Genomic DNA, 26025 nt, shown 5'->3' with positions numbered 1-26025 from the left:
ATATTTACTTGGTAGTGGTCTGTTTTCCTCATGTTGCGAAAGGTTCTTACAAAATGGTTTTGAGTGTTCTTGCTGGGACCCAGGGTTTCAGTGATTGGTTTTTAGTGTTAGCTTGATTTTAGCTTGGTTCTCAGTTTGGCTTTCCTATATGACTCAAGAATTTGGTTTTCCTAAATGACTCAAGGTAAATAGATCTTATATATGTCTTATAAAGTGGTGTAGACCTTGAATTTTATACTTCACAGCTGAATTTTCCCTCTGCCCAAGGCCGTAAAAAGTTGACATGTTTCCTTCCATTTTTCCTGGCTATAGGCAACTTTTACTATTTATTTTTTTATTTAGGACAGAGTAGCTCTTGGAACTCAGGAATTTATGCGTGAGTCCTTCCCTTACTGGTGTGAAGTCACATTTCTTGTCCTCATGTAGGTATTCAAATGCCAGGTCCTAGCACACAGGGCAGGTATTTTGTCTGGAATCCCCCTGGTTCACTGTGGCTTGAAATCCTACTGACATCTCTTGTTTTGATTTCTCTCCTTATTCCTGGCTTCCTACACATTTCCTTTATTTTGAGTGTGGCTAGATATCAATATTATATGTTTGTAGTGAGAGGAGGCTCTGTCCACATTGCTGGATTGCTCAGTGACATTTTACATGGTGCTTTTTAAAAAAGTGCTTTCTATGTAGTATTTAAAGCCCATGGATATGTCCTGCTTATAGACTATCATAATGGGTTCTCTTTAATGTAAGGTGAAAATAGTATGCACTTTCCTAGTTTTTCAATATGAAGGATTTGATTATTCTGCCTTTGTTTTATCTGCTATATTTCCATACTTGGATAGAAGAGCAATAGCTCAGCAGTTGAAGAAGTGTTGGACCTACATTTTGGAAAAGATATCTCCAGATTAGAAGTAGGAAGACCCTGTTCAGTTCTACTTCTGCCATCAACTTTGCCTTGTGATCCTGGCACGTCTTCCCTACTTGGTTCTTGCATTTAATTAGTAGAAGTAGGGATCTGTGTCTGTGTCATCTGTTTAATATTTCCATGGGGATAATATGAGATATTCTGTAGGGAAGGAAAACATTTACAACTAAGATTTTACTTCTATAGCAAAAGAAACTTAGGCCAAGAGAAACATGTGTTCGTTACATTAAAGTGTTGTGTGAACATGGGCGTCTTGTCATGCTAAATGAGACACGCACCGTTATAGTTTACTCTCTTGCGGTTACATCTCTTCAATGTAATGAATCATAATTGATGCACTTCCTGCAACAATCCTGCACATTGTTCATCACTGTCCAAGGGCTTTCTTCATCTTGACTTGTATAGTTTATTCTTGTTTGAAGATGTGTGTATTCCTCTCCCTCTTCAGTAGTTCCAGGGGAGGGCACAGGAAGCTTTCTGAAGGCCTTCTTTGTGGTTGTGACAAAATCATATGTTTTAATTTCTTTTAATTTTTTAACTGGAGTCAAGTTGATTTCCAATGTTGTGTTAGTTTCAGGTGTACGGCAAAGTGATTCAGTTATTCACATATATATGTGTGTGTGTGTATATATATATATATATATATATATATTCTTCTTCAGATTCTTTTCCCTTATAGCTTGTTATAAAATATTGAGTATAATTCTCTGTGCTATACAGTTGGTGTAGCCACTATGGAGAACACTATGGAGGTTCCTTAAAAAACTAAATATAGAGCTACCATATGATCCTGCAATCCCACTCCTGGGCATACATCCAGAGAAAACTGTTAATTCAAAAATATACATGTACCCCAGTGTTCATTGCAGCACTATTTACGATAGCCAAGACATGGAAGCAACCTAAATGTCCATCAACAGAGGGGTGGATAAAGAAGATGTGATATATATATACTCCTCCTCCTCCTCCTCCCCCTCCCCCTCTTCCTTCATATATACACATATATATGTGTGTATACATGTATATACGCATATATATGTGTATATATGTGTGTGTGTACACACACACACACACACACACACACACACACACACACAGTGGAATATTACTCAGCCATGAAAAAGAATGAAATAATGCCATTTGGAGCAACATGGATGGACCTAGAGATGATCATACTAAGTGAAGTAAACCGGACAAAGGCAAATACCATATGATATCGCTTATATGTGGAATCTAAAAAAAAATGATACAAATGAACTTATATACGAAACATAAGTAGACCCACAGACATAGAAAACAAACTTACGGTTACCAAAGGGGAAATCGGGGGAGGGATAAATTAGGAGTTTGGGGTTAACAGATACACACTACTATATATGAAACAGATAACCAGCAAGGACAAAGTCGTATTTTAAAGGTGAATTTCATGTCATTCCTTAGTGTTGGCATACAAAGGCTCACGTGTCGAAAGACAGAAAAATCAAATTCACCATTACGTTTAGCAGTCTCGACTGAAAATGAAACAGAGTACACGTGCCCACCCTGCATTGGAGGAACTCCTCTCAGGCAGCCTAAAGGTTTTGTTAACCACTGGACGCCCCTTATGGAGGCACAGGGCCGTGAAACACCCCGTTGCCGTATTTCTGTGACTCTGCCACTGCCGTTTGTGCTGCTCCCGATTCCTGAGCTTGTTTCCTGTGACCCACGGGCTGGGAAACCTGAGCGGTGCAATGCGCCCCAGCACAGTCTCCTACTGCGGCATGGAGGGTAGAGATGGGTGAGGCTGGGTAATCCCTCCATGGTGGCTTCTTTCATAGAATAACAATAGCTAACAAGGATGGAGCCTTTATTCCATGCCAGGTATTTGGGTCAGGTGCGTTACACCCATTATCTTATTTAATCCTCACAGCAACTCCGGGAGGCGGGCACCATTAGGACCCCCAGTTTTAAAAATTAGATGAGGAAACAGGTTCAGAGAGCCTAGGTGTCACAGCTGTTAAGTGGAAGGGGTGGGTCCGTGGCAGGTGTACTTGGTCACTCCGCTGTGCCTCGCCCTGTCACCCTGCCTTCCATGGAGACGAATATGAAGTTCTAGACCTCCGTCCATGGTCTCCGGAGCGCCTTAATGTGCCTTGTCTCTCTCGCCCTTAACCTGGACCCAGGGGCCTGCGCTTGAGTTTCCTGCTGGAGCCTTGTTACGTCGTTTGGACCGTCTCAGATTTTCACTGTAAAGTCGGACAAAAATAACACCCTGCCTGCTTCGTAGGGTCATTGTGTGGACCAACTGAAATAATACGTGAAAGCAAGTTGTAACTGCAAAGTTAAGGTGAGTGTGATCTCACGGTAACTCTGCACTGCGTAGGACAGAAAACGCTACGAGAAGGCAAAGTAACCTCACTCCTAAGTAATATCAGAGCTAGAACGTGCATCTAAAATTCCTGAATCTTGGTCTAGCCTTCTCTACCTCCCTAACTTAGGGAATGTAGAATTCTAATGCTTTTGAAATATATTTTTAACCTATTAAGGATTCATAGGTTAGAGGTTCAACCCATTATAACTTGAGCTACCATGTAAATTTTAATAGGACAAAGTTCTATTTCAACAGATTTACAGGAGAAAAGATGTTAAATCTGTTTCACTGTTGCACACGCATACACACTTACTGAACTGCGCACACACACACACGTGCACATAGACACATATGCACACTTTAGGATGTAAGCTCCATGAAGGAAGGGAATTTATTGACTTGACTCACTGTCTAGAACAGTGCCCGTAGTAGCACGTAGTAGGTACTCAATAAATAATCATTGTATAAATAAATAACTAAATAATGTTTAAAGATACTTTTTGTTTCATCTCACTTAAATCAGGTGGTAGCGAAGGTTACCATCCATCCTGGTTTGTCCATGGTGTTCATGGTTTACATTTCTTGTCCTAGCACATATCTTAATACTGTGCCCTTTCCCTCTGAAATATACTAGCTTGTATGGTAATTCACTCGGTCACTTATCATGCATTTGCATTTATTGCACATGCTTGGAATGGTGACTTAGGCTCTGTTGCCCAAAAATCTGAGGTCACCCACTTGCTAGCTGTGGATCCGGGGGTGAGTTAATAAACCTCTATAACCTCAGTTATTTAATCTGTAGGATAATGACAGTCGCTTCCTGATAGGGTTGTTGGGAGGATACAGTTAATCCACTTAGAAAACTTGCTGCCTTACAGGCCTTGGAGATTTGGTTAGCCCTTGGATGAGAACAGATGTCCTGCTTCCTTCTCCAAAGCCTCAGAGCATTATGCCCCCCAGAGTCTCTCCTGTCCAGTGGTTCTGTAGCAAGTCATCAGATTGTCTAGATGCTCCTGTCTCCTGCTGTTGGTGTTATGCAAAGGTTTCTCTCTGAATCATGCATATTTCGGTTTCTGATGTTGCATACATTTAAAAATCATCATTCTGCTTTTGTAAGCTAATTTGCAATGGAAAAGAAAATGCTTCATTTTATCCCAGGTTCCTGTCTTGAAACTGAAGACTCAGAGTCAGGTGAGCCCTCCTCTGCAGGGTCAGCCTCTCTTCCAGACCCTCATCCTGACACCCCCGAGCTGCTGAGTCCACTCAGTGTCGTTGGGGTCCCCAGACATGTCCACTCACACACAGGCAGGGGAAATGCCCTTTTCAGTAGATTTCCAAGTCCCTTTGTGTACAAACGGGGCTCCTTTAGGAATCTGGATGGGAAAGAGTTTTAAAACATGCTACCCGAAGTCATTATTGCTATTTTAAAACTGTCCACCGACCCTCCCTATCACCAGTATCCTAAAGCAGAATTACATGTTGGCTGACTGTTCATTTTCTCTAACAAAACACTGGAATGGTGAGGAGGAGGGATGATGAGAAATCGCAGCCCCCCCTTTCCTATCTGATTGAAGTCTCCCTTCTGCAGGGTTGGGAATGATACACTGTTGGTGTCAGCTGGTCTCCTTAGGAGAATGGACATCATTCTTTGTGCCTTCTCTTTCTTTGTGCCTTCTCTGGTGAACTGTCTGGAAGGCCAGGAAGATGCCGCCTCTAGCTTGAGCTCACGTTTTTAAGGGAATTAGAGAAGATATATGCCAGCCTGCAACAGCTCCAGCCCCAGTCTCTCGGTGCCCCTTAGTCCCGGCTGAGTTTCTGCAGAGCTTTTATCACTATCTGACATGTGGTTGTTTGTTTATCAGCTGCTGTGTACTCACTGCCCCTCCTTCCTCCTGTACTGGTTTCTGGGATTGATACGTTGTATCTTTTGTGTTTGTCTACCTCTGTGGAGCTTGGGACGCTGGGTGGTAAAACTTACCATGTCTACATTGTCAATACTGTTTTATATTTTCATTTGTTTCACATCTAGCATCAATGTTGCTTCTCACAGGAGTCTTTATTTTATTTTGCCTCATCCTTAACCCGGCTTTTAAGTGCTAATGGTTTTGCCAAAGGGATTGGTTGATTTGATAGCTAATGTATGTATTTAACGACTTTACACTCTGCAGTGATTTTCTTTTGTTTGTATGTTTTTTTCTTTTCATTTGGTCTTGCTGTTTTCAATTTTGTGTTTTGAAGTCACATGACATCAGGGGAGTTGTTACTTACTGATCCTAAATCTTTGGACAAATGTGCATCACTGGCAGGAGTCCGGTCCTCCGTTTTCCCACTAAGTGCGTTAGTAGGTTTGACTATTATCTTGATGAAGCATACTAAGTATGATGAAGGTGGAGCCGTAAGAATCTACATAACGATCATACATCCTGATGTTCCTTGAAACCCTGGTGGTCTTTGCAGTGAAAGGCAAATGGTATGACACGTGGGTGTATGAAGACCACTGAGCTGGTAATCAGAAGCCAGGGAGGAAGCAAAGTGGACAAAAATGTTATGATTCTAGGACGTTTGGAAAAGAGTGTAAATTTGCCAAATAGGGCACTTTCTTAGTTTAGCCCGAGGCCCCAGTGTACCCATAGGTCCCCACCATGTAAATCACTGCTGACTAGAGTTGAGTGCAAGCAACCACTTGATTGAAAAATGGAATCAGGTAGCAATTACCGGCAATTGTGGGTTCCTTTCCTATACTTCGATCTGCTTATTTTAAGCAAGTGGTCAATTTGTTTGGAAGGCAGGCTCTTCAAGGACTGAAAACCAAACAGAAAATAAAACTCTGGCACAAGGTGCTTGGGTGGATGGGGTAGGCTCCCTGGATAGCCTTGTACAACTTCACGATGACAGTGGGCAAACAGTAAAACCCAAATTGCCATAACTCATTTACCAACGCATGGGCTGAAAGACAAATCCCAGGAGTTAACGTCTAACCCGGGGCAATAAAAGAAAAATTGCTTTCAACTGTTGCCCCGCACGGAGAATTTTGAATCTAGGTTACCGTTTTATCACCACTCCTCAGCTCAGAGCTTCCTGCCTCCCTGCCCGCCCCCGGCTGCCAGCAGGCTCTGCAAAGGGTCTGTTCTGAAATAGTCACCAGAACTTGACTACTCCCTGGATTCTGTAATTCCCCCTGAACAATGCCTATACACTGGAAAGTCTTTACCCTCCGAACGATCTCTTCCAAACCTAATCCTTTCTTGGTCAAACCCCTTCTGTCACTAAAATGGAAAATGAAGAAAAAAAAAAAAAGAAAAATAATGGGGGTCTAGAGCCACAGGGAGATGAAACCCAGTAAAATTAAGCATGCTGAGTACCGAATGAGGGCTGCAGGATTCGCTTCGTAGTCGTACAATGTAAACCTGCAGTCCGGACGGATGCAGAACAAGTTCTGCGACCGTTCTGAGCTGCAGTTCACATGAAACACAAGCTGGAGACTTTTCTAAATAAGAATACTCATCGTGGCCAGGGCTGGCGCTCAGCATTTTTCCAGCAAGGATCTTGTTTCCCACCTGGCTGTGTGAGAAACTCCCCCAGATCACTTTATTCCTCCGGATGAGATACGTGTCAGGAGGCACGTGTTTCACGCCCAGGCGTCATATACGCAGAAATACTTTGACAACTGTCCGGTGTTATTGTTATTTCCTGAGGCAGAGTTGCTGCCTTGGTGAGCTTTGGGGGTGATCTTTGCCGGGCTGTCTGTCTGTCTGGATGGCGCGGGATGTGTACCCCACCTCGGCTGCACTGTGCTCACGGAACATTTTGCAAAATTGATATGATACAAACCTCACGTCGTTCCTCTGTTGGCTGCCCTAGAATCTGAGTGTGCTGATAGCAAGAACTGAACATCCTTGGAACCCATCCCCCTGTCCCCTTGCTCCTGTGGCTTCAGGAAGGAGAGTATGACCCATTACCAGAGTAATCCAAGATGGTCTCTTTGGCAGGAAGTAGCCAAGGCAGTAAAGTACGTAACTGGTTTTGGTTTTTTGAAAGCCAGCTAGTGGTAAACAACTGAATAGAAAATTCAAAACCATGAATAACTCTAAGGAAGACGTGAGAAATATGATTACAGAAGAGTACAGTGTGTTTATTTATTTACTGTTTCTTCACTGGTGTCCCTCAGACTTCAAGCACAGTTTCTTATCTTGGAAAGGAAGAGATTGATTTGCTTTTTACAAGATCGTTATGCAAAATAATTATCATACGTATACTTTACATTGATGCCGGTTAGCCAGCCGGTCTCTTGCATGTCAATCTCCTGGAAAATCCCTGGACAAATAGTGACCTTGTGGACCACGGACATAGCCCTCTACTGAATGGGGCCTGTGCTTGTCCTTTCATTGGAATAGATTTTAAAGAGATATTGGAGGGTTCTAGAAATTCTGTGAGGCACAAGATGGGGGGCTGTATCAATGGGTTGTTTATTTTGCCATGTGTTCACTGGGCTCGCCGCCCTGGTTCAGCCTCTTTAACAGCCAGGAGAACTTTGCTCGTGACTGGCCTGCCCCGGATTGATTGGGGCAGCAGAAGCCTGGGAGGCCCCTAGGCCTGTCTGCTGGCCCCCAGGACCCCGTGGACCGAGGGATCCAGTGCCAGGAGCATCTTCCCAGCCACCCTAGTCCTGCTCAGAGCCTGGTTCCTCCCAGACACCTCCGTGGGTGGGACCAAAGAATTCTGTCATTTGAAGAGATAGCTTGTTATTTTTTCGATTTGTGACTTTTCTTGAAATCCAGAGAGATATAGTCTCCCCCCCATATGTATGTGTGTGTATATATATATATGTGTGTGTGTGTGTGTGTGTATGTATATATATATATATATAAAGCAGCATCTCCAGCTGCCTCTGCCTTTGGCCCCAGCAGATGTGTCCTTTTGTGACAGGAAACTCCGCCAGCTTTGGATACAGTATCTTACATGAAGCACCATGAACCCGAAGGGCTTCATGGATGACTCTGTGTGTGTGTGTGTGTGTGTGTCCTTGTCTGCGTGTGTTATGCACACTGCCACACAGGCACACACACACACACACACACACAACTCTTCAGTCTGTCATGAGGCTGCCAGTTAAAAACTAAATATGAAATTTCTAGCTATGGACGTTTGCAGAGTCTACTCAGCAAAAATACTTTTCCTGCTCATTAGATACAGGCTAATTCTTGGCGCCCAACTTCTTATACAGAGGAATATATAATACTGGCAATTGATCTCATCTGACTGATGGCCCGGGAATAGAAATGATGAGTCTGAGATTGAAGGATGGGTTTAGTGCAGGTGGTGATGAGACCAGGGCGTGAGTCGAATCCGTGCCCAGCCCTGGCTCCGGGATTGGATCAGGATCTGACCTGCCTCCAGTGGACAGGAAACTCCCAGGCCAGTGGCAGTGTACCCTCAGATGTTACGTCCGCCTGCAGAAGTGAACGTCACCGCCTCCATGTGCTGGCCGGCACGTGTCGGAGAACTCAGCCCATTGGCAGATACCAGCCCAGCAGGGACAGGGAGGCCCCTGGCCCCTCACTCACTTGCTTAAGAGATGGGAAGCCAGATGTTTAATTCAGGGAATCTCAGTGCCTGAGCTGGGATCTCATTGCCACGGCTGAGACTTGAAGTCGGAAGTCTAAAAAGACTAGTGGGGAGAAATAGAATGGAAGGTTCCGCCCCTCCCCCAGTCTCCATTACAGTCCTAGTAGCATCTGAAGATTGGCTTTTGGACTTGAGGTCTAGACAGGTAGCAGACGGAGTGGGCCTAGCGGTGCGTGAGCAGGTCCCGTGAGATGCTTGTAGCGGGCCCAGGGTCGGGGAAGCAGGCAGGAGAGCTGGAGGACCAACCCTTGTCTTGGCTAAAGCTGGTTGCCCCCCTGCACACATTGGTATGGAGGGGGGGACAGAGGGCCCAATCTGCTGATTTTTTCAAGATAAACCAGACAAGAGAATTTGTACGTGCAAACTCTGTTTCCACATATTAGCTCAATATTTAAAAACACCAGATGAACACAACAAAATAGGCCTGCCGGCCGTGACGGCCCGTGGCCTGCCAGTTTGCAACCTCTGGTCCAGACTTTTTCATGTTATTTGAAATTTTGCTTCTAGGATTTATACCTGGTTATACTGAAGGGAGCACAGTCTGTTGTTTGGGACACTTATGCACTCAGGATCACTTGGAATTTGTTATATAGTCCACTTAATAATAATCAAAATAAGTGCCATTCTCAGAGTGGGATCATGTCACAAAAAGAGAAATAGGTAAATACAAATGGTGACATACTCTTACCATTGATAAAAATGGGAAGGCTGTTATGGAATATCTAAGTGAGAGGCTTTCATGTTTTTCACCTCGAATAAGCATCCCAGGCGTGGAAACAGTGCTGGGATGACTGTTAGGAGGCCGGCGGGTCTGTCTCACGTTGCCTCTGATGTTCAGTTGAATCACACAGCAGCTTCATCATCTGTGAAAGGTAAATGCTGTGGGTAAATCAAATGTCATCCTGACAGTTATTCGAACCCTAAGTGAAAGTGTTACTTACCCTTGAGAAAACTTCTCTGTTTTGTCAATTTAAGTAAGAATATCTGTCACTTACATGTGGAATCTAAAATACGACACAAACGAACATACCTGCGAAAACAGAAACAGACTCACAGACATAGAGGACAGACTTGTGGTTGCTGAGGGGGAGGGGTGGGGGAGGGATGGATTGGGAGTTTGGGGTTAGCAGATGCAAACTAGTATATAAAGGATGGATAAACAACAAGATCCCTATAGCAACAGGGAACTATATTCAATATCCTGTGATAAACCATAATGGAAAAGAATATGAAAAAGAATGTGTATATGTATAACTGAATCACTTTGCTATACAGCAGTAATCAACACAACTTTGTAAATCAACTATACAGCAATAAAATTAAAAAAAAAAAAGAATATCTGGTCTTAGAGTCTCAGTAGATTCTCAGGTCCCATGTAAGCACTTTCCTTTAAAATATTTCGATGAATAAAATCGGTGAATTTAACAGTTTTAAATATAATTAAAACAGTATTGTAACTCTTCTTGTGCCCTTGTTCACTGACCATTATTTTGAATAAACCCATGGAAATATTGATATAATAAACATATGTGCAGCAGTAGATTGTTATATCATGTTAATATGTTATAATTTCCTCACCCATTTCCCTCTTTTTGATGTCTTACTATGATCATTTTTGTAAAAATTACATTTTTTACCCCTTGAATTGCAGAAAAATTCTTTTTTGCTTCTTATTTCTGAACAGCTCAGACTCTGCACATTTTATATCACTGCTCCTAGAGTTGCCTTTCAAAGGCCCAGTTCAGAGGCTGGGGATCAGCCGACCGACCAGTTAATATTTGGGGTGATATGCATGGTGACAGTGCCTATCAGCAGACATCATCTTTTCATGCTTATTTGTTTAGCAGTGTTTATGCGGTTCTGTCAATATTTCATTTTACTTTGCCATAATTATTTGATAAAAATGAGTAGGAAAGTGAAAAATGAAAGTGAAGATTTTTTCCATGGTAGTAAAATATATATAACATAAAATTGACCATTTTGACCATTTTAAGTGTACAATTCAGCAATATAGAGTACATTCACGGTGTTGTGCAACCATCACCACTATCAATTTCTAGAACTTTTGCATCATCTCAAGCAGAAACTCTGCCCATTAAACAGTAAGTCCCCACCCTCCTCCTCCCAGTGCCAGGTAACCTCTATTCTACTTTCTATCTCCATGAATTTGACTGCTTTAGGTATTTGATATAAGTAGAATCATGCAATATTTGTTCTTTTGTGTTTGGTTAAAGTGAAGATTTAACTTTTATAGTGTAGTTCTTACAACCTTAACAAGATGGAGACAAAGGTGCAAATTGCCAGCAGTGATAAAAGCATAAACCTTTAGTGTAATCAGATAGAAACCAGTTGGCCATGCATTCCATTGGGAAACAGAAGAACAAACTTAAAGATTAAAGAAGACAGCTAGAAAAGTTGGAAGTAGGAAAGTGAGAGACTGTGATAAAAGGTGAGGCACACAATTTTTAGCGTTCAGGTATCGGAGCCTCCACAGAGAATGCGTGCAGCTCATACCTTTTCCCTGTGTGTCTCTCCGTAGATGTGGAGTAAAATCCCCGGAAAGGAGCCAGATCAAAGGCAGGGTCAAGTGCTCTAGTGCAAGAAACCTCTTCTCAAGACTTCGGCACAGTGTTGCTGAGGGCAGAGAGCCCCGTGCGTCAACACTGTCCTCTCAAAACACTTCGTCAATGTCTTGATTGAAAAGTGTACCTGTTTCTTCATATCCTTGACCGTGTCGGGTGTTACTACTTCCCACTAATTCGGGGTAAATCCAGGCTGTGGACGACAAGGCCAGGACTGGTCGTTCTCACCCTCTCTCTTGGATTTCTGGCAGCACCACCTGTGGACCACAGTCATGTCCACTCCAGAGAGTTTTGCATGTGCTGTTTGTTCACTCTGCCGTGGAAGACCCTTCCACCCCTCTTGGCTTTGACAATTCCTATTCCTCTTCATTTCTCAGGTGAAACTTTGTTTCCTTAAGGAGCCCCTCGCCCATGGGGCAGACAAGATAAGGGGCCCCAGGGACTTTCTGAAAGTGACCTCATTAACATAACAAAAGACACTTAGGAAATACCAAGGGTTTTAGGAGCTCTGTGCCAGGAACTGAGGGTCAAAGACCAAAAACATATTTATTTTAAAACACAGTGTTTGCAATACTCATAAAGGATATTGGTCTCTGGCTTTCCTTTTTGTCCTGTCTTTGGTTTTGATATCAGGGTAATACTAGCTTCATAAGATGAATTGGGACATCTTTCCTCCTCTGTTTTTTTGGAAGGGATTGTGTAGAATTGGTGTTGTTTTGTAGAATTCACTGGTGAAACCATCTGAGCCAGGAGATTTTTTTCTTTTGATAAGTTTTAAGTTACAAATTCAATTTATTTTACGGGGCTGTTCAACTGATCTCCTTCATTTTGGGTGAGTTGTGGTTGTTTGTGTTTTTTAGGGAATTGGTCCATTTCGTCTAAGGTGTCATACGTGTGTGTAGATAGAGTTCTCCATAGTATTCCTTTGCCATCCTTCTGATGTCCGCCCGCTCTGTAGTGGTACCCTTTTAAATTCCCAATGTTGACAATTTTTGTCTTCTCTTTTCTTGGTAGTGTTGCTGGAGGTTTGTCGATTTTAATCACTCTTTGAGAAGATCCAGCTTTTTATGTCACTGATTTTTTTCTATTTTTCTGTTTTCAATTTCACTGAGATCTGCTCTTATCTTTAGTTTCCTTCTTTCTGATTCTTTTGGGTTTATTTTGCTCTTCTTTTTCTAGGTTCCTGAAGTGGAAGATTAGATTATTGATTTGAGACTTTTCCTCTTGTCTGATGAATGCATTAGTGCTATGCATTTCTCTCTCAGTGCTATTTTAGCTGTGTCCCACTTTTTGATATGTTGCATTTTCATTTTCATTTGGTTCAATTTTTTGATTTCCTTTGAGACTTCCTCTTTGACCCATGGATTTTTTTGAATAGTATTATTGAGATGTAATTTACATAGCATATATTTCACCCATTTAAAATGTACAATCTGATGGTCTTCAGTATATTCACAGACGTGCAACCATCACTACAATCAAATTTAGAATATTTTCACCACTCCCAAAAGAAATTCCATATATTTTAGCTATGCCTGGGCAATTTCCCCATCCTGCCCCAGCCCTAGGAAGTCCCTAATCTACCTTGTCTTTGTAGATTTGCCTATTCTGGACATTTCCTATAAATGGAATCATACAGTATGTGGTTTTTTGTGACTCTGTCTTTCACTTAGCACATTTTCAGGGTTCATCCTTGTAGTAGCATGTGACAGTATGCCATCCTTTTTATGGCGAAATCAGATTCCATTGTATGGTTTTACCACATTTTGTTTATCCATTTGTCAGTTGATGGGCATTTGGGTTGTTTTCGCCTTTTGCCTATTATAAATAATGCTGCTATGGATGTTTGTGTACAGGTTTTTATGTGGCCAGGTTTTCATTTCTTTGGGATATATATCTAATAGTGAATTTCCTAGGTCAAATGATAAGTCTTTAACTTTTTGAGGAACTGCCAGACTGTTTTCCAAAATGACTGCACAATTCATATTCTCCCCAGCACATGAGGGTTCTGATTTCTCCACATCCACAAAAACGTTTGTTATTATCTGTCTTTTTGATTACAGCCATCCTAGTGGGTGTGAAGACCCATAGATTAGCTAGAAGTGTGTGGTTAAGTCTCCAAGTTGAGAGATTTTCCTGTTTTCTGTATGTTACTGATTTCCAGTTTCACTCCGTTGAGATCAGAGAATGTATTCTGTATGATTTCAGTTCTTTTAAATTTGTTGAGATTTGTTTTTATGGCCAAGGAAATGTTCTATCTTGGTATATAATCTGTGGATTCTTGGAAAGAATGTGTGTTCTGCTGTTGTTGGTTGAAGTCTTCTATAGAATTAGATCCTGTTCGTTGATGATCTACTTATTTATTTTACCAGTTATTGAGAGAGGAGGTGTTGAAGTTTTTAAACTATAATTATGTATTTACCTATTTCTCCTTTCAATTCTATCAGGTTTTTTTTCATATATTTTATAGTTCTGTTATTTGGTGCATACACATTTGGGCTTGCCATATTTTCTTGGTGGATTGGCCCTTTTATAATTATTTAACGTCCCTCCCTGTCTCTGGTAATTTTCTTTGCTCTGAAGCTTACTTTATTGGATATTAATATAGCCAATCACACTTTCTTTTGATTAATATTTTAATGATGTAACTTTTTCCATTCTTTAATTTTCAACCTGCCTATATCATTGTATATGAAGTGAAATTTTTTTAGACAACATATAGTTGGGTCATGCTTTTTAATCCATTCTACTAACAGCTGTCATTTAATTGATGCATTTAGACACTTTACATTTTTTGTAACTATTGGTGTGTTTGCGGTGTTCGGGTTTAAATCTGCCACTTTTTCTTTTGTTTTCTGTTTTCTCTCTGTTTTTCATTTCTCTGTTTTCTTTTCCTGTGGGTTACTTGAACACTTTTTAGAACTCCATTTTCATTTATCAATAGTGTTTTTGAGGGTATCTCTTTGTATAGCATTTTTTAGTGTTTCCTCTAAGTATTACATCATCAGTATGTGTATATGTATGTGTGTGTGTGTGTGTATATATATATATATATATATATATATAAAAATATGTAACTAATGGCAGTTTACTCATGTGGTCGTTTACCAGTGTGAGTGAAGTAAAGAAACCTTTCCTTCCTTTATGTTTTTTTACCTTCTCCCACTTATAATATAGTCGTCTTAAAAACATTTTCTCTATGTACATTGAGAACCACATCAAACAGCGTTGTAATTTTGGCTTCAGTGGCCAGGCTTAATTTAGAAAATTCAAGGGAAGAAAGAAAATGTATTGAATTTCTTGTATTTTTACTTTTTTCTTAATTCCTCATGTTCCAAGATTCCATTGCTTTCCATACTGAGAATTCCCTTTAGCCATTATTTTGGGGCAGGTCTGCTGGCAACGAATTTTCTTAGTTTTCCTTCAAATGAGAATGTTTTGATTTCTTCTTCATTACTGAAGACTGTTTTCGCTGGGTATAGAATTCTGGGTTGGCAGTTCTTTTTTTTTTTTTTTTTCCTGCATGTGAACAATGTTGTGCCACTTCCTTATAGCCCCCATGATTTTCAAAGAGAAATCTGCTAAAATTCTATTTTCTCGTCTATAGATAAGGTGTCCTTTCTCTATCTGCTATCAAGATTTTTTTCTTTTTCTGTATTTTCAAAAGTTTGAATATAGCTTGTCTTGATGTGGATTTCTTTGGGTTTATCCTTTTTGGGGCTCATTCATATTCTTCATTCTGTAGGTTTATATTTTTTGCAAAATTTTGGAAGTTTTTAGCCATTATTTCTTGAGTACTTTTCCAGCCCCACCCTCTTTCTTTTCTCTTTCTGGGACTCTGATGACATGAATGTTAGATCTTTCATTATAATTTTACAGGTCCCTCACGTTCTAAGCCTGTTTTTTCTCTGTCATTCAGATTGGTTAATTTCTACCATTCTGTCTTCTAATTTAGTAATTCTTTCCTGTTTACTAATTCATACTTCCAGTTTACTAATATTCTGCTGTTGAGCCAATACAATTGAATTTTTAAAAAAATAAATTTATTTATTTATTTTTGGCTGTGTTGGATCTTCGTTGCTGCGCACAGGTTTTCTCTAGTTGTGGCGAGCGGGGGCTACTCTTCATTGTGGTGCATGGGCTTCTCATTGTGGTGGCTTCTCTTGTTGTGGAGCACGGGCTCTAGGTGCACGGGCTTCAGTAGTTGTGGCACACGGGCTCAGTAGTTGTGACTTGCACGCTCTAGAGAACCAGCTCAGTAGTTGTGGTGCACGGGCTTAGTTGCTCCGCGGCATGTGGATTCTTCCCAGACCGGGGCTCGAACCTGTGTCCCCTGCATTGGCCAGCGGATTCTTAACCACTCCGCCACCAGGGAAGTCCTACAATTGAATTTTTAATTTCAGTTGTTGTATTCTTCAGTCCTAAAATTTCCATAGGGTTCTTCTTTGTAACTTCTGTTTCTTTACTCAGGTTTTAAATTTCTTTGCTCAGGCTTCCTATTTTTTTTATTTGTTTCAAGTATGCTGGTAATTGCTCATGAAACATTTTTATCATGGCAGTGTTAAAATTTCTGTTAGATAAATCTAACATCTCTGTCATCATGATGGTGATATCTATTGTGTTTTTATCATTTAGTTTGACATCTTCTTGGTTCCTGGTATGATGAGTGGTTTTCTATTGGAACATGGACATTTGGGGTATTACGTTATGAGACCATGGGTCTTATTTATACCTTCTGTTTTAGGTGACTTCTTATGACACCACTCTGGGGGGGGGTGGGGAGGAGCTGCCATCTCATTACTTACAGTGGGGTAGATTTTCAAGTTCTCCACTTTGTCTCCGTTGCCCACCGAGGGTCAGCTCGTTACTGCTGTATGGCGATGGCCGTCCCTGGTCCTTACTAGGTCTGCACTGACACCTTCTTGGCTGAGATGGGGTAGGAGTGCCTCCTTGCTGCTCTCCTGGTGGCCTCCACTGACACCCAGGGGAGTGGTGTCCTCATTACCATCTGGTGGAAGTGGATGTCCTGACTCTCCACCAGGCCTCCTCTGGTCCACCTCAGTGAGGAGGACGTGGGGTACCTCGTCATTGCAAATTCCAGGTCCCCCACATAGTGTTCACAGGCACTGTGGGGGAGGGGGTGCTCATTTCTACCCAGTGGTGGAGAAAGTCCCACTGCCCTACTTTCTCCTTTCTGACACACCCTAGTAGGGAGGCTGGGGTGTTCCTTATAGCCTAGTAAGGGCGGGATCTAGAATCTCCGCTCGGTCTTTGCTCTGTGGGTTTGGCTGGAATAGAGCAGTTATTATCTAGAAGTATTACGTGTTGTGAGGCTGCCTCTTTCCTGGTCTGTTGTCTGGATGGAGTGGCCTTTGTTGGGGCTCTTGTTCTCAGCACCCATTGGCATTTCCAGGTCGCTGGCTTCTTCAGCTCCAAGTCTGGGATATTGGAGGCAAAAAGGAAACACAGGGAACCCCCTGCCGTACCGTTCTTCAGATCTTGAGGTCCCTAGCCATCCTCCTTCTTCTCTCCATCTTTCAGAGTCTCCTTGTGCTTGTTTTGTATATGATACCTAGGCTTTTTAAGTGTACTAAGTGGGAGGAATAGAGAAAAATACATACTCCATCTTCTCAGAAGCAACAGTTGGTTTTTTGTTTTTTTAATCTTCATTTTCTTACTTTTTTTTTAGCAGACTTTACAAAGGTGAATTCAGGCATACCTGGCTTTTATCTTAGAATTCTTTACTTTTTGGCCACTGATTATAATATATCACTTCTTTGTAAGTGAGATGATTGCAGCATAGGATTTTTCTTGTTTTCATAGATTTTTTAAATTTTAAACTCTTTGATCTATATGGAATTTTCTACAGTTGTAGAAGCAAAAAAGAAACGTGTATGTACGGGTGTGTGTATTTATGTGTGTGTGTGTGATTTCTCTTTATTTATGACCTCTAATACCTCTGATTAAGTTATGCTTTCTTTCTCCATTGTTGTACCACTGTTGGACATTATTTGGACTTGCTGTTTCACCCTGTTGTCCATTATGGGCTTAATAAGAACACAGGGCAGTATTTTTGACAGTGGTGTGTTATTCAATTAAAATAACATTGAGTATTGTTTTTTATTGTTTTTTAATGAAAGTAGTATATGTATGGTATTAAAAAAATTTTTAAGTTATCCTAAAGAGCTTATAACAAATAACAGTTCCCTCAGTTCCTTAAGCCTAGACCTGCTTTTCAGAGGTAAGTGCTTTTAACCTCCTGACGAGTTTTTTGTTGCTGTATCAGTTTTAGCCAATATCTCTCAGTTCCCATTTTTAAAAATGAGTATATTAAGAACTTTCTCTCTTCCATCCAGTTTTGACCAGATATACCTTTATTTTTATATTTTCAAGGTTGGTAAGATTTACATTCTGGTCTCTAACCATAGTTAACGTCTTTCCTCTCTAAGTTGATTCTGAAAGTTGAAAACTAATAAAGAGCATTTACAACGTTTTTTTAAAAAAAGAAGTAATAGGGCTTCCCTGGTGGCTCAGTGGTTAAGAATCCGCCTGCCAATGCAGGGGACATGGGTTCGAGCCCTGGTCCGGGAAGATCCCACATGCCGCGGAGCAACTGGGCCCGTGAGCCACAACTACTGAGCCTGCGCGTCTGGAGCCCGTGCTCCGCAACAAGAGAAGCCACTGCAATGAGAAGCCAGCATGAAGAGTAGCCCCCACTCCCTGAAACTAGGGAAAGCCCGCGTGCAGCAACGAAGACCCAACGCAGCCAAAAATAAATATAAATAAATAAATAAATAAATAAATTTATTTTTAAAAAAAGTAGTAACTCATCACTCATCTATGATGTTCTATAGAAGTTGTCTGCCATTTCTTCTAGCTAGATCTTACTGTCAATTTGTTAAGCTCCCTTGGGTATTTTCCAAGGAAATTATGATTGGTATTTACAATCTCGATTTTTCTCCCCTGAAATCTCCTCTCTCCCTGTTCTCATCTCAGTAAATAACCCCACTCTGTAACCAGAGGTTTGAGCCAAAAGCCTTGGATTCACCTTTGATTCATCTGTCTCACTGAAAGGAAAAACACTCCCTGCTTTTCTCTCTTCACTCTCAGAAGACTTCTGGCCACCAAAACGTGTGCGTGTTTTCCACACCACGTAGTTCTCCATCCTCTTTAGACTGTAGCTGGGTGTCCTACAATTCAGTTCAGTTCTGATATTATCACCCTGGACTTGGCATCAGGTCCCACTCGTCCAGGGCTCAGTCTCACAACACCGCCCCCATTGCTGCTGCCAGCTGTGAGTCCCAGGTGGTCACCTGTGCTTCTTACTGGCTGACTATAGACTGGGGTTCTCACGACGCCTTCCATGGGTTCAATAATTTGCTAGCGCAGCTCACAGAACTCAGGGAAACAGTTATGTTGACTGGGTTATTATATAATAAAGGATACGGATGAACAGCTAGATAGAGAGATGCATGGAGTAAGGTCTGGAAGGGTCTTGAGTTCAGGAGCTTCTGTCCCTGTGCAGTTGGCATGTACCACCTTCCCAGTGGGTAGCTTTGTTCATCAACCCAGGAGCTCTCTGAACCCCATAGTTGAGGGGCTTTTATTGAGGCTCCATCACATGGGCTAGATCAATTAGTAAGGCCATCGCCATGGTGGGGGAGGGGCGGAGCTGAACATTCCAAGCTTCTACTCATAGTTGGTCTTTCTGGTGACGTATCCAGGAGCCTACCAAGATTAGAGCAAAAGATGCTCCTATCACCCAGAAAATTCCAACGAAGTTAAGAACTCTGTGTTGAGACTTGAAGGCAAAGACCAAATAGTAGAACTTTTAAAGAGGCTCTTAGCACCTTTATCACTTAGGGAGTTAACAGGGTTTTAGGAGCTCTGTCCAGGAGCTGGGGATGAAGAACAAAATAGCTATTTTTTTTTTTTTTATTATATCACAGTATCACACTCACATCCCTCATCCAGGCCAGCAACACATTCTGTTGGAGCAACTCTCAAAATATATCCAGCATCCAACCTCTCCTCATTCTCCCCACCACGTTCGTGAAAGCCACCATCATCTCTTTCCCATGTTACCGGAAGATTCTTGACTCGTCTTCCTGCTTCTCTTCTTCCACAGCAGCCAGAATGACCCTGTAAAACTGTGAATCTGATCATGACACTCCTCGGTTCAAAAACCTTCAGTGGCTGGCTGCCTGTTGGTCTCAGAGAATGTCCAGAGTCTTTCCCGTGGTGACAGGCTTGGCGTGCTCTAGCTTTTTGCTGCCCCTCTTTCATCATTTCCTACCATGTCCTTACTTCCCATGCTCCAGCCGCAGTAGCCCCCTTGCTCGGGCTGCTCCTGACTCAGGGCCCTTGTTCCTCTCTGTCTTAGAAAGTTCTTCCGCCATGTCCCACACCCTCACTTCATGCAGGGTTTTGTTCAGATGTCACCCATCAAAGAGGCTTCTCCTGCCCACACTGATGTCAGATTCTATCCTGTCCTGCCCTTCTGGATACCCTCAGCCTTCTCTGCCTTTCTTTGTAGTGTTCATCAGCACCTGTCAACTGTGTACTTATTGGTTGATTTATATATTTTATTGCCCATCACTGAAGCCTCCCAGTGAAAAAAACTTTCTTTTATTCACCACTACATCCCTAGTGCTTTGATATGGTACCCAGCACATAGTGGGGTCTCCATAAATGTCTATTGTGTGAAAAAAAAGATGGAATGAGATGGATACTTTTTATTGCTTGCTTTTTCCCTGTCCTATATAATGCTGCAATGTAGTTTTTTTCTTTTGTTATATGTAGCTGGTTTTTTCTTTTTTTCATTGCTAAATAGTAGGATTCTGTCATTAACCCCTCCTTGTGCTGAGTGGCTCTCCTTACAGACTGGACTTTATGAGATTAGGTATAGATCCCTTTGGAGTCTGGGCTGTTCTTACACTTTTTAGTCACATGTTTGCGTCAACTTTTTATTTATTTCTACCCATGGTTAATCACATACATCTGGTTTAAAACTCTAACTGGACAGCCTTGATCCTCTCATTTCCGAAGCCTGGTCTCTGGTTTCTTGGGAGGAGCTTGTCCGCTCCATGTGTGGAAGACAAGGATGGTTTGACACACCCTCACTGGCTCCCCCTCCCCTTACCCACAGAACAAAGGCGGGTTTTGAAGGATCAGCTTTCCAGGCTTTCTACACTGTGGCTGCTCCCTGCTGGATGGCCCCTCTCCGTCGACTTGCCCTGTACACTTCATATTCAGCCCAGCCCTGCCACCCTGTCCTCAGGATGCCCAGCCTTTCCTCCTGTCTTCCTGGTGCTTCATCCCCTCCGAACGGAAATACCCACACCCAGCTATCTCAGTGCCACCTCCTCCAGTTCCTTCTTGAATTTCCTCATCTGAATTAATTTCCCTCCTCTCCGTACTTCCCTGGTACTTATTAAACCTCTCCTTTTATAGCATGTATCACTTTCTATCTTGTACTATAATTACAGTCTTATCTTATGTGCCAAATATAAGCTCACTGAAGACACGGGCCATTTGTGATCCATCTCTGGGCCCCTCAGAGTCTTTTTTTTTTATTATTTTTATTTTTGGCTGTGTTGGGTCTTCGTTTCCGTGTGAAGGCTTTTTCCAGTTGTGGCAAGTGTGGGCCACTCTTCATCGCGGTGCATGGGCCTCTCACTGTCGCGGCCTCTCTCATTGCAGAGCACAAGCTCCAGACGCGCAGGCTCAGTAGTTGTGGCTCACGGGCCCAGTTGCTCCGCAGCATGTGGGATCCTCCCAGACCAGGGTTCGAACCCGTGTCCCCTGCATCGGCAGGCAGATTCTCAACCACTGCGCCACCAGGGAAGCCCCCCTTAGAATCTTATACAGGGAAGGTACTCAACAAATACCCTCTTAAGGGTTTAACTCTGCTTGTTCCTTCTCAGGTTCTTCATGGACAGACTAAACACATATTGGTTTTCTCTTTTTTGTTAAGTGGTCAAGTCATTTGGAAAAATTAAATACCATCTAAGTTCTGCTTTGGGATAATCCCAACAAAATTTTAATATTTCCTTTATAATTTCATATTTTTCAATTATCTATTATTATAAGTCCTTTGCAGATCTCATAAGTGGAGCATTTTTAAGACCTCTGTCTTCACAGTTGTGCTACTTTTTGATGGAGAGAAATTAGATGTATGTTTCAATCCCAGCATGTGACTAAGTGTTGTGAGAAGTCCATATTCACAGGTTAATGTTACTGACATAGAGCAGTTAATTCTGCTCTATTTACTGACTTCTATTCTTTTTATGTATTTATTTGCTTATCTTTTTATTATTTGCTTGTATTATTTATTTACTCAATTTGATTCTACTTATTTTTAGAGTTAAATTTTCTTACTTGGTCTTTGTCGACTAGAGTTATCATGCAGTGATAGCAGTTTGTTTTCATGTATCTGATCAGAGTGGTATTTCTTACTATTTTCTCTCTGCTTCTGTCTACCGCATGTTGCAATTCTGTTTTTCTAAATGTATGTTTGATGGCTGTGTGAATTGGGATATATCAAGTCAGCATTTTTAGACTTGAATGAACTTGTTTATTTCTCTTAAAAACAAGTTTAATGTATTCCATAAAGATTTACCTTTTCTTCTCCAACCAAATAGGCTTAACTTTCTGAATATTCTTTATTTTAAATCCGCAGTTTCCCAGAGTTGCTTCAAGAAGCACCAGCCGGGGAAGCTAGTTCTGGGTCTGGCAGCCACAATGGCTGCCCTCACTGACCTTGTTCCCAAAGGTACTTGTCCCCTACTTAACACAGGGCTTGGCAAATATTTGTGGATCTAACAAATACATTATTTTTTTAGGCTCTCTTAAAACATGGAGCATGAGTTAGAACGTGTGTTTCTGTATTCACCTCCAGTGAGAAGTTTCTCAGCTGAAGGTGTTTCTCTCTTCTTACCTCTGCAGGTTTCCACTTTCCCTTGCTGTTGTGCTGCTGGTTAATTAGAACTGTATTTTGTTGTTGTTGGTGTTGGTGGTGGTTTTCTCTGATTCAGATTTTTACATTGTTGCTCTTTTATGGATCCTGTTCTCTGGAAGCTTCCTGTGTTATTGTTCACTTTGCTTTCTTTCCAGAATTTAACAAATGGATTATTTTATGTGTAATGAGAAAATATAGTGAATTAATTGCATTGCACTCAGTTATACCCAGATCTTTAGTTTTTAAGCTCAGTTCATTCCAGCACTTATATGCAAAGAGAAATGAAGGTAGAGTCCCTCGACTCTGTATTTGGTGTGAGATCCTAATTCTGTTCCCTTTGCCACTAAGTGAATTTCTGTTGCAATTAAAATAAAATAAATTTTAAAGCATCCATCCTCACAGACTTTTATGTTCCAGAAATAGAAAGTGAATGACACAAGTACAATGCCCCAGACCCTCTAAATAGAAGTTAGCAGGAAATAGAAGGTACAAACTGAACCAGGGAAAGTAAACCATAGCCCAGGGACCACAGAGGGCCCCCAGGATGGTTCTATATGGTCTGTGGGTCAAGAATGGCTTTGACATTTTTAAATGGTTAAACAAAATCAAAACAAGAATGATATTGGGTGACATATAAAATTGTATTCTAATTTCAATGCCCATAAATAAACTTTGATTGGAATACACCCACGCCACATATCTCTATGCATTTAGATATTATCTCTGGCTACTTTTGTACTATAATAGCAAAGTATGGCCTGCAAGCTGAAAGCATTTACTATCAGGCCCTTTACAGAAAAAAGTTAACTGACCCCTGGACTAAATAGTAGATTGTACCTGCAGTAGCTCATGTTCAGCCTTGTAAAAATCATCAAAACGTTTTCTCCTGATAACTGATGTATTTGTCAATACTATTAGGTGGGGTAATGACCCTGGTCTATTCAAGTTCATTTTCTCTTCAAGAAATACTTGGTTGTGGCCAGGGGAGCCATAAATATATGCACATGTGTAAATGCTGATATATTTGTTTTATTCTGTGAACGGTGAAATTTAAGAAGCCTTTATTTTGTTTTGTTTTGACTAACTACTTTGCTAGGAGGTTTGACTCCTGTGGTTGGTGAAAGAATAGACACTTCCGCACAGAATCTTTTTTGCCAGGAGGGAGTGTTATAAAAGTCAGCGTCTCTGCTTATGTTTCCCCGAAAAGCACCGGACTCAGATCTCTTGTGACTGCGCTTCATCTAATCCCTTCTTGCCTGTGGAACAACTGGGCAGATTCAGTAACTGCTGTCCTATTTCAAGCAAGGTTCACTCAGATCAGTTCTGAATGGCCTAAGCATTCAGAAGAGAAAGGCGAACAGCCTTTTCTAAATATAAACACCTGTTTTCTTAAGCAAGTGCGCTTGGCCTGTTGCCGTTCTTTTCTGATTTTGGCGACCACGGGATTTTCCCCTGCTCCCTTCCCTTCCTCCAGGCCTCCTTTAGCCCTCCATCCTGGTTTCCTGCTCACCTGGGGCCCTGGTCAGGATCAGTCACGTGGCGAGCACGGCGGCCGTTGGTCCCTCCCTGTGATGTATTTAAGCAGGCAGGGTTTCTTCCTTTCTCCCACCTACCTGGTCTCCCACGCTCCGTTCTTAGGAGTAAGGATCTCCTTTCAACACGGTGAAGGACGGCACCCCCATGTGAGAGCACAGGGTACCAAGGCTGGGTGGCAGAACAGGAAAGAAAAAGGCAGAAGAGGAAGCAGGAGCCCACCAAAGCAGGCTTTGTCCAGTTTCCAGTTGGTCTGCAGAGATCCTGTTCCTTGCTTCTGGGCATTTCTTTTTTTTTTTTTTTTTAATTTATTTTTATTTATTTATTTTTATTTTATGGCTGTGTTGGGTCTTCGTTTCTGTGCGAGGGCTTTCTCTAGTTGTGGCAAGTGGGGGCCGCTCTTCATCGCGGTGCGCGGGCCTCTCACTATCGTGGCCTCTCTTGTTGCGGAGCACAGGTTCCAGACGTGCAGGCTCAGTAATTGTGGCTCATGGGCCTAGTTGCTCCATGGCATGTGGGATCTTCCCAGACCCGGGCTCGAACCCGTGTCCCCTGCATTGGCAGGCAGATTCTCAACCACTGTGCCACCAGGGAAGCCCTGGGCATTTCTTGAGAACCGTTTTCTCTTGCTTTTTCGTGTAGAAGAGAGACAGAAAACAAAATGTCGGGGCATGCGTGACATTGCAGGCCGGTGGTTACTTACTGTTACCGCTCTTTATGGGAAAGGTGTGTGTGTCCCCATTTCACAGATGAGCACACTTGGCCTGGGCCTGGTGGGAACCCCTTCGAGGCCACACGCAGGGAGTCGGGGAGCTGGATTCCAAGCCAGGGGGCAGCTGTTATGGCCCGGGGCACACAGGGCGCCCTCAGCTTGGGCCTTTGTGCTCTGCATTCCACCAAGGAGCAGATCGCACTGGACCCCAGGGGGCCAGGGAGGCTGTACCAGGACATCCTTATCTTACAGGGAAAGTTGCTATAGAAGCAGGAGTCAGCGTGCGGAGGGGTTGCAAAGATGTGGTTTTCAGTGGACCTATTTTTTTTAACTTCTCTGTTTAACACGGAGAGGTCAACAGGCCAGAGGGTCAGGGGTCCGGCGTGGCTGCATCAGCTGAATGCATTTATTCCCCGATGATGATTGGAGTCTGCTGTAAACATGAGTAAGAAAATAATCCAAGCTGGAGGGATGAGTTGAATACCCAATATAAAGATGTTCATTTTATTATTTAGAAATTAATTCTTAAAGAAATTTAAAATTTCTTCAAATTATGGTTATATTTTGGGGGGGGGCCACACATATTTCATGCTATGACTTCAGTATGGTTTGTAGGCTTCTAAGGGTTTACTTGTTAAACCTGCGGTGATTGTAAGTTTCTAAGGACTTACTCTGTCATTTTAATACAGTCTTCCTATAATTCAGATAATTTCCATTTGCTGCTTTAATTCTAAAAGGTATGAAATGCCTTCAGGATGGCCCGCTATTGCCTTGCCAATAAGGGCTGGCCTCACGTAAGCCCTGCCAGGTGACTTCCGTGTGTGAGGTTGCTTCCTGTGTTGCCCACACGCTGGTACCACCCGCATTTCCCTCCCGTTTCCCTGCTACGGGCCGCTGCTTAACATGGTGTCTGCATTAAAGCCACACTGGGCTCCACCACGAATTAGGAAAAGGTGTTTTCTTCCGTTCCTTCACTTCTTAGGAGACTCTTCCTGCCTTCTCTACGTGATTAATGCAAGATGCTGCCTCGTCCATGCCATCCTCAGCAGATTTCCTCTTCTCTGTTCCCTTAGTGCTTGACTGGGGCTTTACCATATGATGCCTTATACTAGAGTAAGTCATAAACACATCTGTTCCTGCCTTGATTAGAAACTCTATGACATTGGAGATCATGGCGTGTTTATATGCCTCACTTTTCGGTAGTTATCTGATGGACCTTTGATGTTGATTTGGTTGTCTCTGAAGGAGCAGACATCTGAAAATTAAACGTATTCAGCATTCCAAATGAAGGAATCTGAAATTAGAAATATTGATATTCAGGAAGTTACAAACTCTTCTCAA

General features: G+C 42.1%; 1 protein-coding gene across 2 annotated transcripts in view; it reads left to right on the top strand.

Annotated features, from left to right (window-relative positions):
* The window catches only part of SLC9A2 (solute carrier family 9 member A2), an 85281-nt gene that overhangs the window by 8654 nt on the left and 50602 nt on the right, over window positions 1-26025 (top strand). The window lies entirely within an intron of this gene.

Source organism: Balaenoptera physalus, assembly GCF_965194825.1.
Source record: "Balaenoptera physalus genome assembly, chromosome: 15".
NCBI classification, from domain to species: Eukaryota; Metazoa; Chordata; class Mammalia; order Artiodactyla; family Balaenopteridae; genus Balaenoptera; species Balaenoptera physalus.
The sequence above is the reverse complement of the archived record's forward strand: the minus strand, read 5'-3'. Positions and strand labels throughout refer to the sequence as shown.